Raw genomic sequence first — 15,539 nt, forward strand, 5'->3', positions numbered from 1 at the left:
TTTCTCCTCTAAGCTTTCTTCCTTTAAATTTTCTTCCTCTGTCTGACTAGCTTGAGAGACCTTCTCTTTTGCTTGATCTAAAATGTCTTTCTCCATGGTCTGAACCTCTAACAATTTACTTAACACTCTTTCAGTTTGTTTTTTACTAATTATCTGTTGTAAAGATAATGCAACCCAATAAGATAACACAAAACAAAACCGAAACAGAATGAAACAAAAACAGAACAAAAAATCGTTGTATCAATTTTCCTATTTTCTTGACATGTGCATTTGTGGTCTATTTCTATCTCTTCCTCAGGGGCGAACAACTTCAAACCTTGAGCCAACCATTTTTCCCAGTCTGCCTGAGAAAATTCTAGGGATAGGCAGCTTGAAACAAACACAAAACAAATCAAAACAAGAACACATTGCTTTTTAAAATGGTCACCCATTCTCTCGCCTTCCCTTAGGGGCAAGCAATTTCACTTACCCCAAAGCTTCAGACGTTCCCCGTACGGGCCACCAATTGCTGCTGTCTGGCTGGACACAAATCACAAGCCACTGAAGCAGGAACAAACTTTATTTTTGAACTGCAAGAAAAAACCTCACACACGCTCCTGGGGAATTCTCCCGAATGCCACGCGGCTCGTCCAGGAACCCCCAGCCGGAAATATCTCTCCCGGAAATCCCTCCTCCTGCACTTCCCCAACCAATGGGAACTCTTGGGGAATCCCCGGAAATCCCCACGAGAACTCCAAAATAGTGCGAGAACTCAAAAGTAGCGGCAGAGGCGGATAGTAATGCCTCGCCTGTCAATCAATACTGTTGGCAAAATGCCAGGGGCCATACAGACTCGGCAGTGGCTCTCAGCACCTATCTCCAAATAAAAAGGGATGGGGATATGGCTCAGTGGTTAAACACTCCTGAGTTCAATCCCTGGTACCAAAAACAAACACAAAACAAACAAACAAAAAACAAAAACTGTCACAAGATGAAATAGAAAATCTGAATAGCCATAATAGTCATATAATTCACTGGTGAATTCTTCTCAATAAAGAAAGATAACACCAATCTTTTACAACTGCTTTCAGAGAACAGAGAAATAAAATATGTTGCCAGTGCAACCTTCATAGCAAAACCTGACAAAGATGTTGAAAGTGAGGAATTACAGCCCAATCTTCTTCATAAACATGAAAGGAAAATTATAACTAAATTATTAGCCTCTCTGAATCAAGAATTTATTTAAAATCTATTAAAAACTCTTCACAAAATAAAGGAGAGGGAAAACTTACTTAGTATGATAAAAAGTTTCTAGGGAAAAAAAAACCTCAAACACATACTTTGTTGAGATAGAGAATGATGATATTTGCTTTCACCGCTTCTATTTAACATTATATTGGAAATCCAAGCAAGTGACATGTCAATAAAAAGAAATACAAGTATGAGATTAGAGATATGTAAACCTAACATTATTCACAGACAATATGGTTGCATAGGTAGAAAGTCCAAAGTTATAAACTATTAAAATCAATAATAAATTTAACAAGTTGTCTAGTTATAAAATGAATATGCAAGAATCAATTATATTTCTATATACTACAAAAATTACATAAAATTTGCAATAGTATTAAAAAGAGTATCAGAAATAAATGTATCAAAATATTCAACACTTAATGCAGAAGCTATTAAGAGGAATTAAGCCAGCTATAAATCAGCTGAAGTTTATACCTTGTTCATTGATTGGACACATCAGTACTGAAAAGATGTGAATTTTATCTAAACTAATCAATAGGATCAATGTAAGTAAATATTTTATGTGAATGTCAGACGGTTAATAAAATTCATGGACTGCAGCCCAGAGTTTGGAGGAGAGGCCTGCCCACCACACCATGCCCAATATCCAGAGGAGAGGCCCACCCACCACACTGGTGGCCCAGAGTTCTGGAGGAGAGGCCCACCCTGCATGTGAAGATACATGGTGAGCCACCCTGTGCTGGGGTTCCTTACTTACCAAAGCGTGGCTCCACAGCCTAACATCAGTGTATATACAGGCTTGAGGCTGCCACTGTCACAAAACTGGGATATCGTCACTTCTATCAAGAGACAAAAATAAGGACCTGGTAAGACATCACCAAGGTCCCTGTGAGCCTGGCTGCACTAGAGGTTTCCCTACTAGGGATGCTAACAGTTATCCTGTTGCTGAGGTAACAGGGAGTCTTGCATGGGGTTGCCTATCTCTTGTTTCTCCTACTAACAGCCAACTTCTTAGGATAACCCTCTCAATTGTCATATAATCCAGTACCTCCATATTCTCACATCCTACCTTATAAACATCTCAGCCAACCCCACCCCCAGACCTCCTTTCTACTATTAGAAAATGTAAACCATGACACAAACCTACTGACTATAAGGTAGAAGATAACCGAACTCATCATTTCTGATTATAGTGACAAAACTGTAAATGTAAAAATAGAAGGTAACTGATATATGGGTACACGTTGAATACATTGAGTGCTGTAATATTAATCTCTTCCTTAAAAGTGAGGTATTGGTAACCTATAGAAACACTATAAGACAATAGGGCAGAAGCTGTAATACTTTGGATCTATACAGCAAGAGAGAAAGACTCATAGACATCATTAAAAAAACAAGGGAGAAAAGTGCCCCAAACAAATCAAGAGACTACAACAAGAAAACCCATAGATAGCACAATAGGTGAAATTTCAGAGAAGGAGTTCAGAATGTACATAACTAAAATGATTTGGGAATTAAAGAATGACATAAGTGAACAGATACAGGCAAAAATGGATCACTCCAACAAAGAGATAAGAGAGCAAATACAGTTTGCAAGAGATTACTTCAAGAAAGAGAGAAAGATACTGAAAAATAAAAACAAACAGAAATCCTTGAAATGAAAGAAACAATAAGCCAATTTAAAAAACTCAATAGATAGCATCACCTTCAGACTATATCACTTGGAAGTCAGGACCTTAGACAATGAAGACAAAATATACAATCTTGAAAATAAAGTTGACCTCACAATGAAGATAGTAAGAAACCATGAACAGAATATCCAAGAATTATGGGATACCATCAAAACAACAAATTTAAGATTTATTGGGATAGAGGAAGGTTCAGAGATTCAAACCAAAGGAATGTACAACCTCTTCAGTGAAATATGAACTGGAAAAAGCATGAAAATTGAACTGGAAAATCAAATACAAGAGGCCTATAGGACACCAAATGTACAAAATTACAACAGATCATCACCAAGGCACATTATAATGAAAATGCCTAGCATATAGAATAAGAATAGAGTTTTAAAGGCTGCAAGAGAGAAAAATCAGATTACCTTATAAGGGAAGACCAATTCAGATCTCAACAGATTTTTCAACCCAGAATCTCAAACCGAGGAGATCCTGGAACAACATATACCAATCTCTAAAACGTAATGGATGCCAACCAAGAATCTTATATCCAGCAAAAAAAAGCTTAAAATTTGACGATGAAATAAAAACCTTCCATGACAAACAAAAGCTAAAAGAATTTACAGCAAGAAAGCCTGCACTACAGAACATTCTTGGCAAAATATTCCATGAGGAGGAAATGAAAATCTGCAAAGGGAAGAACTACAGTAAAGGAAAAGCCAACCAAAGGAGAAACCAAGTCAAGATAAGTATCAAAAATAAATATAAATGACCAGTAATACAATTTATATCTCTTTCAACTCTTTTTGATAAATTTTTACACATAAAAATTTTAACTACAATATCATCTAATTTTTCAGGTTTTTATTAATTTTGTATTTTTTTGTTTTCCATATCTCTTCACAAAGTTACATAAATATTTTCTTAAAAAGTTTTAGCATTTTATACATTATATTTTAATATATAATCAATCTGTATGTGTGTATACATTGCTTGCATTATGAGATGAGGTAATTTTACTCTCTTCTAATTAAAGATCCATTATTCAAGATTCAAGGATGAAAAAGATCAATCAGAGTAAACACTGTTTAATAAGGTATTTATAAAGGTAAGGGCAAGGTTGAGGGAAACACAGATTTTGTGAAGCACCTTTCATAAACTTGGAGAGGTAGGAGGTGAAAGAAGAAAGAGCCATTATGAGAAACTTGTAGGAGAAGGTGACCTAACTGAAGTTATTCCCACATAACAGGGGAACTTATCATGCAGCCTACAGCATATGTCTCACCAAAAGGTGAAAGATGGAGAAAGGAGCCAACATGGCAGCCATTGGTTACATGAGGCTACTGAGTATTTGAAATGTGTCTCGTCTGAATTGAGGTGTGCTATTTGTTAAATAGACATTAGATTCCAAAGAATTACTAGGACAAAGAAAATGAACATGAAATAACTTACTAACAATTATTTTCTTTGCAAATTATGTTGGTAATCCATTGGGTTAAATGAAAATATATTAGAATAAATTTCTCTATTTGTTAAAAAAAAAGGAGAACAAGGCAACATTTTATGTATCTTGATGGTAATACTATATATCCACACATATATGTTGTCATTTTTCATATTTGTGTTATCAAAATTTATATAACAATAAAACTAAATAGGGCAAATTGTACCATATATAAATTATATCTCAACAAACATGACTTAGAAATCTAGTTCATGAAGTGTTTTAACAGTATTGGGCACATACTAAACACCTGATAAATAATAGCTATTATGATGATTCATTAAAATAACAAGCATCAAAAAAAATTTCAAAGCATAAAATAGGAAAAATGTAAGGGGAAAAACTAACTGAATTAAATACATAGACAAATAGGTATATGTAAAAAAATTATGTAAAAAAGCATATGACCTAGAATAACTAAGGCATTCTTAAAAGTAAGGAGCTGCCAGGTATCAACACTTTCCAAAAAATTACCATATCTAAAACAAGTGATACTGACACAGTGAAATAGAATTGAAAGATTAGGAACATAAAGTCTGTTGTTTGATAACAATGGGGTCAGGATAATGCCTGGGAAAATTATGGCCTGGATAATAAATAGCATTGGAGTCATTAGTTTCCATATGAAGAGAAATAGCCTTGATAACTACTTCACACAATATACAAAGGTCAATTCAAAATCACTCAAACCTAAATTAGAAATGTAAAGAAGCAAAGCTTCTAGAATCTAGAGGATAATATTGGAGTGTATCTTTAAGACTTTATGAGTAGACAAAAAAAAAAGATTAACCAAGACCCCCAAAAGCACCAATCATAAAGGAAAAAAATGATCAAGGAGACTTTATTAAAATTAAAAACATTTGATCACTTTTAGACACCATGAGTAAGAGAGGGAAATGCATAATGTTTGTGTGTGTGTCATTGGGAAAATCAGATAACACGAAAATGTACAAGAACTTGTGTGCAGGAACTTCACAAGAGAGAATATCTAACTGGTCAGTAAGCATAAGAAAAGGTGCTCAACATTATTATCCATCAGATAAACACAGAGCAACAAGAAGAGGCAGCACAGCAACTGTTATTTTTGTTCAAATAAGTCAATAATACCACCTGTTGGCAAGGAGATGGAGTGCTCATGTGCTGCTAATGAGGGTGTAAATTAGTACAGACTATTTGGGAAACCTTTTAGCAGAATCTACTAAAGCTAATACACACATACCCTATGACACAGCAATTCCATTGCTAAGCTTATACCCAACAGAAATGCATCCATATGTTCACCAAGAGGTAAGTATAATTCACAACAGTTTAATTCCCAAAATGGAAACAAACCTAAATGTATCTCAACAATAGAATGGATAAACAGTTTGGCTTGTGTAGTCATATGATGGAATGCTACAGAATAATCAAAAAGAGCCCACTACTGTATGATACAACTTGTACAAAGATCTGAACCAGGCATAAATAAACATGGTGATAAAAGTCAGGGTCATGGTTACCTTTAAGAGAAGTACACTGACTGGGAGGAGAGTGTGAGAAGGATTTTGAGGGTAATGGAAATTATCTATACTTTGATGTGGGTTGTTTACATGGGTATATTCACTTTGTTAAAATTCCATTAAGCTTGCTTTTATGATTAGTGCACTGTTCAGTATGTATATTATATAAACATGAATCAAAGTTTTTTAAAGAAGGATGGACCAGATGCATCTTATTAATCCTCTAAGGGTGTCTGTTTAATAGTTGAGCATGATCTATTCCAATTAATGCTCTACTCTACATTAATGTTGCTCTGGAGACTATGAAGGATGAGAGATTTTGAACGAGGTTATATCAGATGAAACCAAGGAGTTTTTCCCACAGAATATGATCGAGCTCTGGAATACACATGTCATGTAATTTATCCAGGAAACCTTTATTTTTAGCACATCTTTTTATTTCTATTTTCCTTGTTATTTTGAAAGAAGTTTTAAAAGGAGAGATTTGAGTTCATTTTTTCACTTCATTCATTTCCAAAAGGCCCTCCTCTTGGGCTGTGGCTACCCATCTGAGCCAGGATCCATCGTGGGCAAATGGAAAAGCAGATTTTGCTACCTGTGATTCTACAGAGGAGGTGGCTGCTATGTTGCTCCATGCAATGAGTAAAAGTTCTATTAATAGTTACAAAATGAAAATAGTGATAATTGTAAGTAAGGACATTGATATTTTGCTAGTAGATTAGAGATTGGATTTATTAATTCTCATCATAATGCATTTAATGTATTATGTAAGACACTTGCATATAGAGAAAAAAAGGGGAGAAATGTTTTTAAAATCAGCTGAAGCTACATGAAATACTAAAGAACTTTCTATCAGCAACTTCACTCCTTCCCAACCAACCCTATATACCTCTCTCTGCATAAGGCCTTCTCAGCGGTCCACACTCTCATTTCCAAATCTTTGTAAAATTAGCTTTATTTGTACTAAGAAATATCTAATTATTTTACCACAACTCCTGGTCATCTCTACTATTGCCCCAGCCCACCATGCTCCAGAATCACAGTTCAAAGCCTCATCCTTTACAGAGTTCCATAATACCCCATTTATATTTATTTTATATATATATATATATATATATATATATATATATATNTCCCATGAAGCACATTTTAAAAAATTATTAGGTTGCAAATTGATTTGTTTTATCATCCATGAATCTTCACATTATGTTGACTCTCAGAGCTTTTCTTCTCAACTGAACTCCTCCTTATAGAATTTCCTATGGAAATAAAACCCTTTGAAATTAGAAAAACGTAAATCTTAGCTGAATAGATGCCCTCAAAGACAACTGGATTGAGCAAATCAATCTCTCATGCTTTCTCTTATCTAAACCATGGTGAGGGCTGGTCATGATTAAGTGTTATATTTGGATCTGAAGTGTTTTGAGGGTGTAGCATACACTCAGGTTGCAGAGGAGAATTGGGATTTTCCTGTCCTGGGGCTCCCAGTCCACCAGCATAATTCCCTGGTGAACTCTGGTTCAAAGCTTCCCAACAGGTGGGACTTAATCCCCTGACAATCCTGAAGACTTAGTTCAGGGCCAGCTGCTGTCCCCAATCCCCTTGTTGACAGAGCCTGGGATCCCAGGTCAGGGGAAGTTGGAAGCTAACAAGGAAGATACACAATTGCCCCCTCTCATCAGGGCCATGAACTGCTAGCAAATTAGGTGTCCCCCCACCAACACCACTCAGGTGAGGCCTCCTTAGGAAATGGCCTCAGGTGCCTTTCCTATCTCCTCTTTGCATTTTGTTCTTCAACATCACTCTACCAGTTGATCAGAGCATTAATCCACATTCCCTATGAAAGCAAACAGCACCAAAAAGAGAAATTGACTTAGGGTGCTCTCATTTATGTAGAGTAGAATTTTGAAAACCTAGATTTTTAGAAATTTTGTTTTCTTCAACCTCAAACCCAAATCTTCCTTTTGTGTGTGTATATGTTACTTTCTTTAGTTCAGTAATTAGAAATTTCATTCCCATTGTGAAATACTTAAGCAAATAGCTAAACATACCACCTACCCTTTGCCTGTCACCCTTCTTTCTACCCAACCCCCCTTTCCATTTCTACCTCCTTCCAAGAAGCAACCACTCCCAATACTTTGGTGTTCAGCTGGACCTTCACATCTGTGGATTTAACCAACTACACATCAAAAATGTGTGTGTGTGTGTGTGTGTGTGTGTGTATATATGTATATATTTTTTAATTTCCAGAAAATTCCCAACAAAAAGAACCCTTAAATTTGCCATGTGCTAAGTACTATGCTAAATCCACTTGAATGAAGTGATGTATGGGTTATAGTAGGTATTACAAGTAAGCTAGAAAGACTTGAAGTATTAGGGAGGATATGTGTAGATTATATGCAAATACTATGCTGCTGAACAGCATTGAACATGTACATCTTTGTTCATATGTGTATTTCACTAGGCTACACAGCTAGAAGAAGACTCTCAGATACAGATAAATTGCCTTTCAAAGTCTTCATCAGTATCATTTTCTCCATATTTTCCAATCCTTGACCTATAAATCATTTTAATTTTTACCAAAGGTGAGTAAAATTTGATATTTCATTGTTGAATTACTAACAAAATGAGGCTCAGGATTCTGAAGTCTATGGACCATTTGAATATTTCTTGTGTGAATTAACTTTATTCTGAGGTTTGTTGATCATTTCTTGATTAATAGGCTGTTTATGAATTTTGAATATTAATCCTTTTGTCTATTGTATATCATATCACTATTTCCTCTCAGCTTGTTGCATAAGATTTTCTTTTATGATATAGCACAAAAGTTGTTTATCTTATTTTGTTTAAATTAGAGATCTGAGTTACTTTTTCTTATCTTATTACATTGGTGAGATCTAGAATATAGTATTGAGTTATGTGATAATCCTGGACATCTTTTCCCTCTTTTCAATTTTAATGTGGTTACTTTTAGTGTTTTACTATTCAGTATGATGTTTGCTCTTGTTTTCTCATAGATGGTTCATATTGGGTTGAGCAACTTTCTAATCTTTGTAGTTTACAAAAGGCTATAGTTTTATTTTTGTCTTCATTATTCTTTGTTTTTGTTTCATAAAGCTGAAATTTGGTCCTAGTTATGTTTGACTTTTTCCCTCACTACCTCATCCTCATTTCAGTTAAGCTTTAAAATTTTTCAAACACTGATAATATAATTTCTTATTCTCCAGGGAGGCCTCCAATGTGGGGTTTCAATTGACAAAAGGCAGATTCAGGGGATTATTTACTTTGCTCTTTTTCCATATGGGCTTTCCCATTAATCGAGTGTATTCATATGGTGCCATTTTTGTTTCCTTTAGAATTTTAATCATGAAAGAAGAGAGAGTTTGGGTGGCACCGAGGTCTCTTTTCAATCACATTTCATCTTTTTAGTTTCATCCTCAATAAATACTACAATTAGGAAAGACAGAGAATTTATTCAAAAGACAAATTTTATAAATGCAGTGTTTTATAAAAACTGAAAGTTAAACAACAACATGGTGAAGAGAACAGATTTGGACCTCCAGCGTTCTTTAAATTATGGAACAGAAAACATTGCTTTATACTTTTCCTGCTTCCATCTTCTCCATGCTCCCTTCACCCCCTGTCTTTTGGTTTCTTTAAAGGGCACATGGAAAGTCCCACATTTAACATAAGATTGCCTTTTATCACACAGAATGGGAAAGCCCAAACAGAGAAGTCTGTGCGATGAGGCACTCCAGCAGTAAACACTGAGCACCTATTGGTAAGGCTAAGTGTGCATTTACTGAGAGCCTTCCAGCTCCAAGGTTGCTCAGAATGCTAGGGAACTAACAGTGGGTAAGACATAAAGAGCATATGAGACAGTGAATCAATCCACAAATGCAGATTTGTTCTATTTTCCTTTAGATTTAGTTTAGCTTGTTGGTAATGCCTGGATAAGGCCAGATAGAACTTAAATGCAAATAATTCTGGAGCTTCTTGGCAACGCAGAACTAGTTGAAATGAGAGAAAAGTGAGTGTATTTATATGATGAATAATATTAGGACCCAGGGGGCATTTAGAAGATGGAAAAAAGGAGTGGGTTAATTTTGAACCATTTTCAATTTCCATACCAGTCATTACCCACATTAGTGGATTTATTATGTTCTTTTTCTTTCCCTAATAAGAGCCTTGTAAAATTCAGCATATCATCAAGCAACCTAATAATTACTGTATTTAGGGGCAAATGTTAGATCCTAGACAGAGACCATTTATTATGTCCTGTTCCCTAAAGTTTGACTGAATGGCCATTTTTCTGCTTCCTCATTAATAATCATAATAAGTAAACTGCAAGAAAGAGGAGGAAAGAATTCAGCAAATCAAAACTTAGAAAACTGGAAAGGTCAGGGTAATAAAGCATCCTGCCATTACTCACAGACTGTGAGATATTAGAATTATGATTCTTAATTTTCATGACCAAATTTCTAAAGGAAACAAAAAATGGCACCATATGAATCCATTCGATTAATGTGGAAGCCCAGATGGAAAGAGAGCAAAGTAAATAATCCCCTGAATCTGCCCTTTGTCAATTGAAACCTCAAATTGGAAGCCCCCCTGGGGAATACGAATCACAAAATGAAAGCCTAATGTGACCAGTAATTGTGTTTGCCAACCTTTTGTCCTTAAAGCTCTGCTGAACAACCAGAAAAACATTCCCTGATAGAGTTGCATTGGTTGAACTTGTCCTTGGTAATGGCATCAATCTTTCAATAATCCTGATCCAGAATTTGAGCGGTGGAAATAACTGTACCCCAAAGGTTTCTTTCTTATAAGAAATCTCTTTCTTTCTTTCAATTGAACTCACAGATTTTTCTTGCTGATTTTCCAAAATCACATTGTCCATCTACCAAGCTTAACCCTTGCTTCATCACGAAAGGTGTTGCATTCTCCTAACTCTGATATGATTACATATTAAAAGGAAATATTTTTGATCTACCAAATAATGTTTTGGTTACCCATGGTTTGGCTTTCAAACTGCAAATTTCTCCTGCACAGACAAGTATAAAAGTCTGCTCTGGGAAACTTTGTATTTTATTTTCTTCCTGCCTTTCTATTTTTCTTATCCCCAAGTGAAACTGATAGTTTTGTTCTTATTAGGGTTTTCTTTCCTCCTGCTAAAAATTTGGGCATTTTGAGAGGGTGTTTAAAGACACCTTCTTTAAGTATTCCCGAAGGCTAAAGCAACAAGAACTCACTCTCTGTTTCTGCAAACTTAGAACAGTTGGAAACTTTTGAACAACCACTCAGCGCCAACAGTGCCCTTGATCTTCTCTTTACAGTACATGGGGTTTACACTTTGTGAGCCAGGCTCAATCCCAGTGGGCCTCTGCTGGAGAACGCAGGAAGAACACTCCCCTCTGTCTGCAGGGAGGATTTTCTGGCTAGAATGCATAAACCACTGAGAATATCTCCCATGGAGTCTGCTGAGAGGGAGATAATCCATTACTCTTCAGGCCTCTGGCCTGGGAAGAAGGCCTGGAGAGCCCCACCTCCAATGACACCAAGAAGAGTTGGATTTGAAAATCTCCCAAAAGCCAGATCCTGGAACACAGTTCATTTCCCCCACAGGTTTTGCATTTCTCAGAAAGCAACATAAAGAGAGACAGAGAACCGGAATGTAAATCATGACTTTTAAGAAAATACATAAATCAAAAGAAGGGATAAATATATTCTATTTACATAGCCTCTCTGAAGAGTCACATTAGCTAGATAGAGACAAACACATGAGCCCTGGTTCCATAAACCCCTCCCGCATTGGCCAGATAAAATCAGCCTCTCCAAGTGACCCTCAACTTCAACACTTCAAAGCCAGGCACAGAATTATTTTTATTATCACTGTAGTATTTGACAGCAGGCCAGAGAGAGCCAATGAAAACCAGGACCCAAGTTAATGCCTTCACAGAAACAGGACACTGGACCCTGACACGGAGCACCAGCACATCATTAAGGGAAAGATGGGAGTGAGGCCCTAAGAGCTGACATTAAAAATCGAAATCCACTTTGCAAGAGACAGGCCTTGTGTATTTTTTAAAGCCCAGCACCATTACAGTTAAAGGGTAATAAAACTCATATATGAAAACATTATGGCAGTTAGATTGTTCTGAAGAACCCTTGATCCAGGATTTGGTATATGTCTATATAAATGTGCAACTCCACCCAAAGCTAATGGAAACATTCAAAATGCAGAGGGAATACACCAAGAGTGTGAAAGAAAAATGGGCACCTGGTATAGAAGCACAAAGCTTAATGAAAATGAAATAGAAATGTAATATGAATATACCAAAGGATGCTCGACCCTAATCACGATTTAAGAAAATTGAATCAGAAAGAAAGTTATTCACTTAGGAGACAATGCAGAACCAATTTAATAACATAAACTAAGTAGGGAAACAGGGTGTTTATTCTCTATAGATGGAAAATTGTGAGTTGATCTAGATTTGGAGACATTTGGGATGTAAATAGACTTAATCAGTCTGGCACTGTTTATCAGAATAAAAAAAAAAACCTATATATTCTTTGGTCCAGCAATTCTGCTTCAGTATAAATGGTTATACTCATACACAAAGACCAGGATTTTCATGACAGCAAGTTTGTTTTGTTTTGTTGGCGGGGGGGTGGTCAGGAGGTTACCAGGGCTTGAACTCAGGGGCACTCGACCACTGAACCACATCCCCAGCCCTATTTTGTATTTTATTTTAGAGACAGGGTCTCACTGAGTTGCTTAGTGCCTTGCTTTTCCTGAGGCTGGCTTTGAACTCATGATCCTTCTGACTCAGCCTCCTGAGCTGCTGGGATTACATGTATGCAAGTTTTTAATAATAGAGAATAATATAAATATTCAGGTCTGGTTATTAGTAAATAAGGTGAGTACACATGTAGAAAAATTGCACTTACATATATGTAGAAAAATTTTAAAAGGATGCATAAGAAATTGTTAATAATATGCTTCAGTCAATAAAGTGATTTAACCTTTACCTGTACTAGTGCAATAAAATGTCTTGGAATATTATGCACAAAATCTTTTTCTGTGGATGTGAAAATGGAGAGTCAGTGTTGCTTTCACAGTAATAACAACCATTTACCAAAAATAAAAAAGAAAAAAGAAAAAGAAAAGAAATAGTTAATAATGGTTGCTTGTGGGAAGTGAGACTATTATAAGCATTTGATTGTATTTGATTGTATACTTTTTTTAAAAAAATTATTTTTTAGTTATAGTTGGACACAATACCTTTATTTCACTTATTCATTTTTATGTGGTGCTGAGGATCAAACCCAGGGTCTCAAACATTCGAGGGGAGTGCTCTACCGCTGAGCCACAACCCCAGCCTGATCATATACCTTTTTGTAAAGTTTGAAGTATTTTAGAAGATTGTGTGTGTGTGTGTATGTGTGTGTTTTGTTTGCTTTTTGGTCAAGAAAAAGGTAGATACGTGTGTAGGTGAAACTTGGGAGATTACCATAGTTCTTGTCCTTGAATGGCTGCAACTTACTTTGAGAGATATCCAGCCGAAAGCTTAGACATGGAGGATGCACTGTTCTCTGAATCTCCAGAAGAAAAACTCCAATGTGCCTGTATTTTACTCCTGGAAATTCCTCCATAGGAGAAACTTTCTTAGACCTCGCTTTTAATCAATGCCATGTGCATACAGAAATGATTTCCATGTTCAGGACTGTTTAAAGTGGTATGCGCATCGATTCAATCAAAGTAATTATTTTACCAGCTTTTGTTTCTTAATGAAACTATTCACTTCAGCAGACATGGTTACCAAAGAAATGCTTGCTTTGTTAGCCAGTTCATATTTCCCTGAGTTTCAGCAGTATTTTCAAATGCTTGCAGCCTTTAATTAATGAACAACTAATTCTGCGAAGGCCTGCTATGTGCTTAGTTTGGAAGTACAGAGCATGAGTGTTAAAAGAGAAAAAGTAATTAACAACTAATAGGCAGTGGTGTTTCAGATCTTCATTTTTAAGTATGCACTAGATGAAATGTAGGATTGCTGGTTTGGATTGAGAATATGGTGTCAATGTCACATCAAGGAAAGACTCATTCATCCAAATAGCCACCATCGGCAAACTTAGCCAACTATTCTGCATAACTGCAATCGAATATATTAAAAATGAAACAAAAGGGAAGATTTCAAGAACAACAGAACTATCTCAAAACCCTGAGAGAGGCATGGCACATCTCATATTTGTTCACTAATCAACAGAGAATTATGTGAGAACTAGTGAAGGGAGGTGACAGGAGAGCAGCAAAAATCTCAAGGGCTTCCAGAGGTCATAAAAAGGCACCCAAAGAAGCCAACTCAGACAGAGGATGGCACAGTTATCTGGTCAGGATCAACTCCATGTCTCTTTCCTTCCTGGACACCCACGTTTGACATTGCAGGTTGAGGAAGGAGTTACATGGGGACTGTGAGGAGGTGGCCACATGGCCAGGCTTCCCAGGGGTATCCTCGCTCACCACTGTAGATTCTGACATCAAATTACTATTAGTTCTTCCTTTCCACTCCCCCAAGTGTGATCAATTACACAGTTACCCTAATATAAATCGATTAATGTGTAGATAAAGGAGAGAGGGCCCTTTGGATTCTGACTGCCATAATGAAAACATTTTTGGATCACCACCTAAAACACCAAGCAATTGGTGAGATACTAAAAAATAAAGATTTTATTAATGGAAATCCACTGGATTTCTCTTCTGATACAACTCTATGTGATTCAGAATAAAGGAATCCATTTGTCTCTTTTTACATAAAGTCCATTATCTGTGGCAGGCAGCACTTTGTGGTATATTTTAAGTCTGTATAAGAGACGAACTTCCTAAGATAGCCACCAGTGATCTCTACCTTCCATACTGTGATTTTATATGTTCCCTTCTGTTAAGTGTAGGATGGATCATGTGACTGGCTTCTAATTAGTTAAATATGGCAAAGGTGATAGCAGGGTCACTTTGTGATTGGGTTACAAAGGACAGTGACTTCCATTTTGTTGTCAGGCTTACTGGCTTACAGGTATGATGCACACTGCCGAGAAAGCTCCAGCCAATAGCAGCAAGACATTAAAGCCCTCAGACCAACAAACCTTAAGGATATGAATTCATAAACTGCCGCAGTCTGGCTGGGCACAATCAGGAGCCACTTGTCAAAAGAAACTAACTTTATTTTTAGAACCACACACGCCAAACAAAACAGCCTCTCAGGAAAAATCCTCAGAACCTCAACTGCCACCACCGGCTTTCCACAAGCCTCTCTCTCCCACAATCCTCCAGCTCTTGAGGCCGATTGGCTGGGTCACGTGGGCGGAGCCAAAAAAAGTCCCCCAATGAGCAGCTCCGTGGTCTGAAAGGGCAGGGAAACAGTCCAATGAGCATCACCGCAGAGGAGCCAATCAGCTAGATGTTGCTGGGGCCGAGGAGCCAATCAGCTAGATGTTGCTGGGGCCGCTGTGAGCCAATCATCAGCCGACAGCTGGAAGTTTGCTGGCAGCTGGAAGTTTGCTGGGGCCCCTTTGGCTGTGGCTCTGCAACATAAACAACATAGGGTAAAATGAGCTTTCAGTGGCTTAGGGACC

Source organism: Marmota marmota, unplaced genomic scaffold (genome assembly GCF_001458135.2).
Source record: "Marmota marmota marmota unplaced genomic scaffold, marMar, whole genome shotgun sequence".
Classification (NCBI taxonomy): domain Eukaryota; kingdom Metazoa; phylum Chordata; class Mammalia; order Rodentia; family Sciuridae; genus Marmota; species Marmota marmota.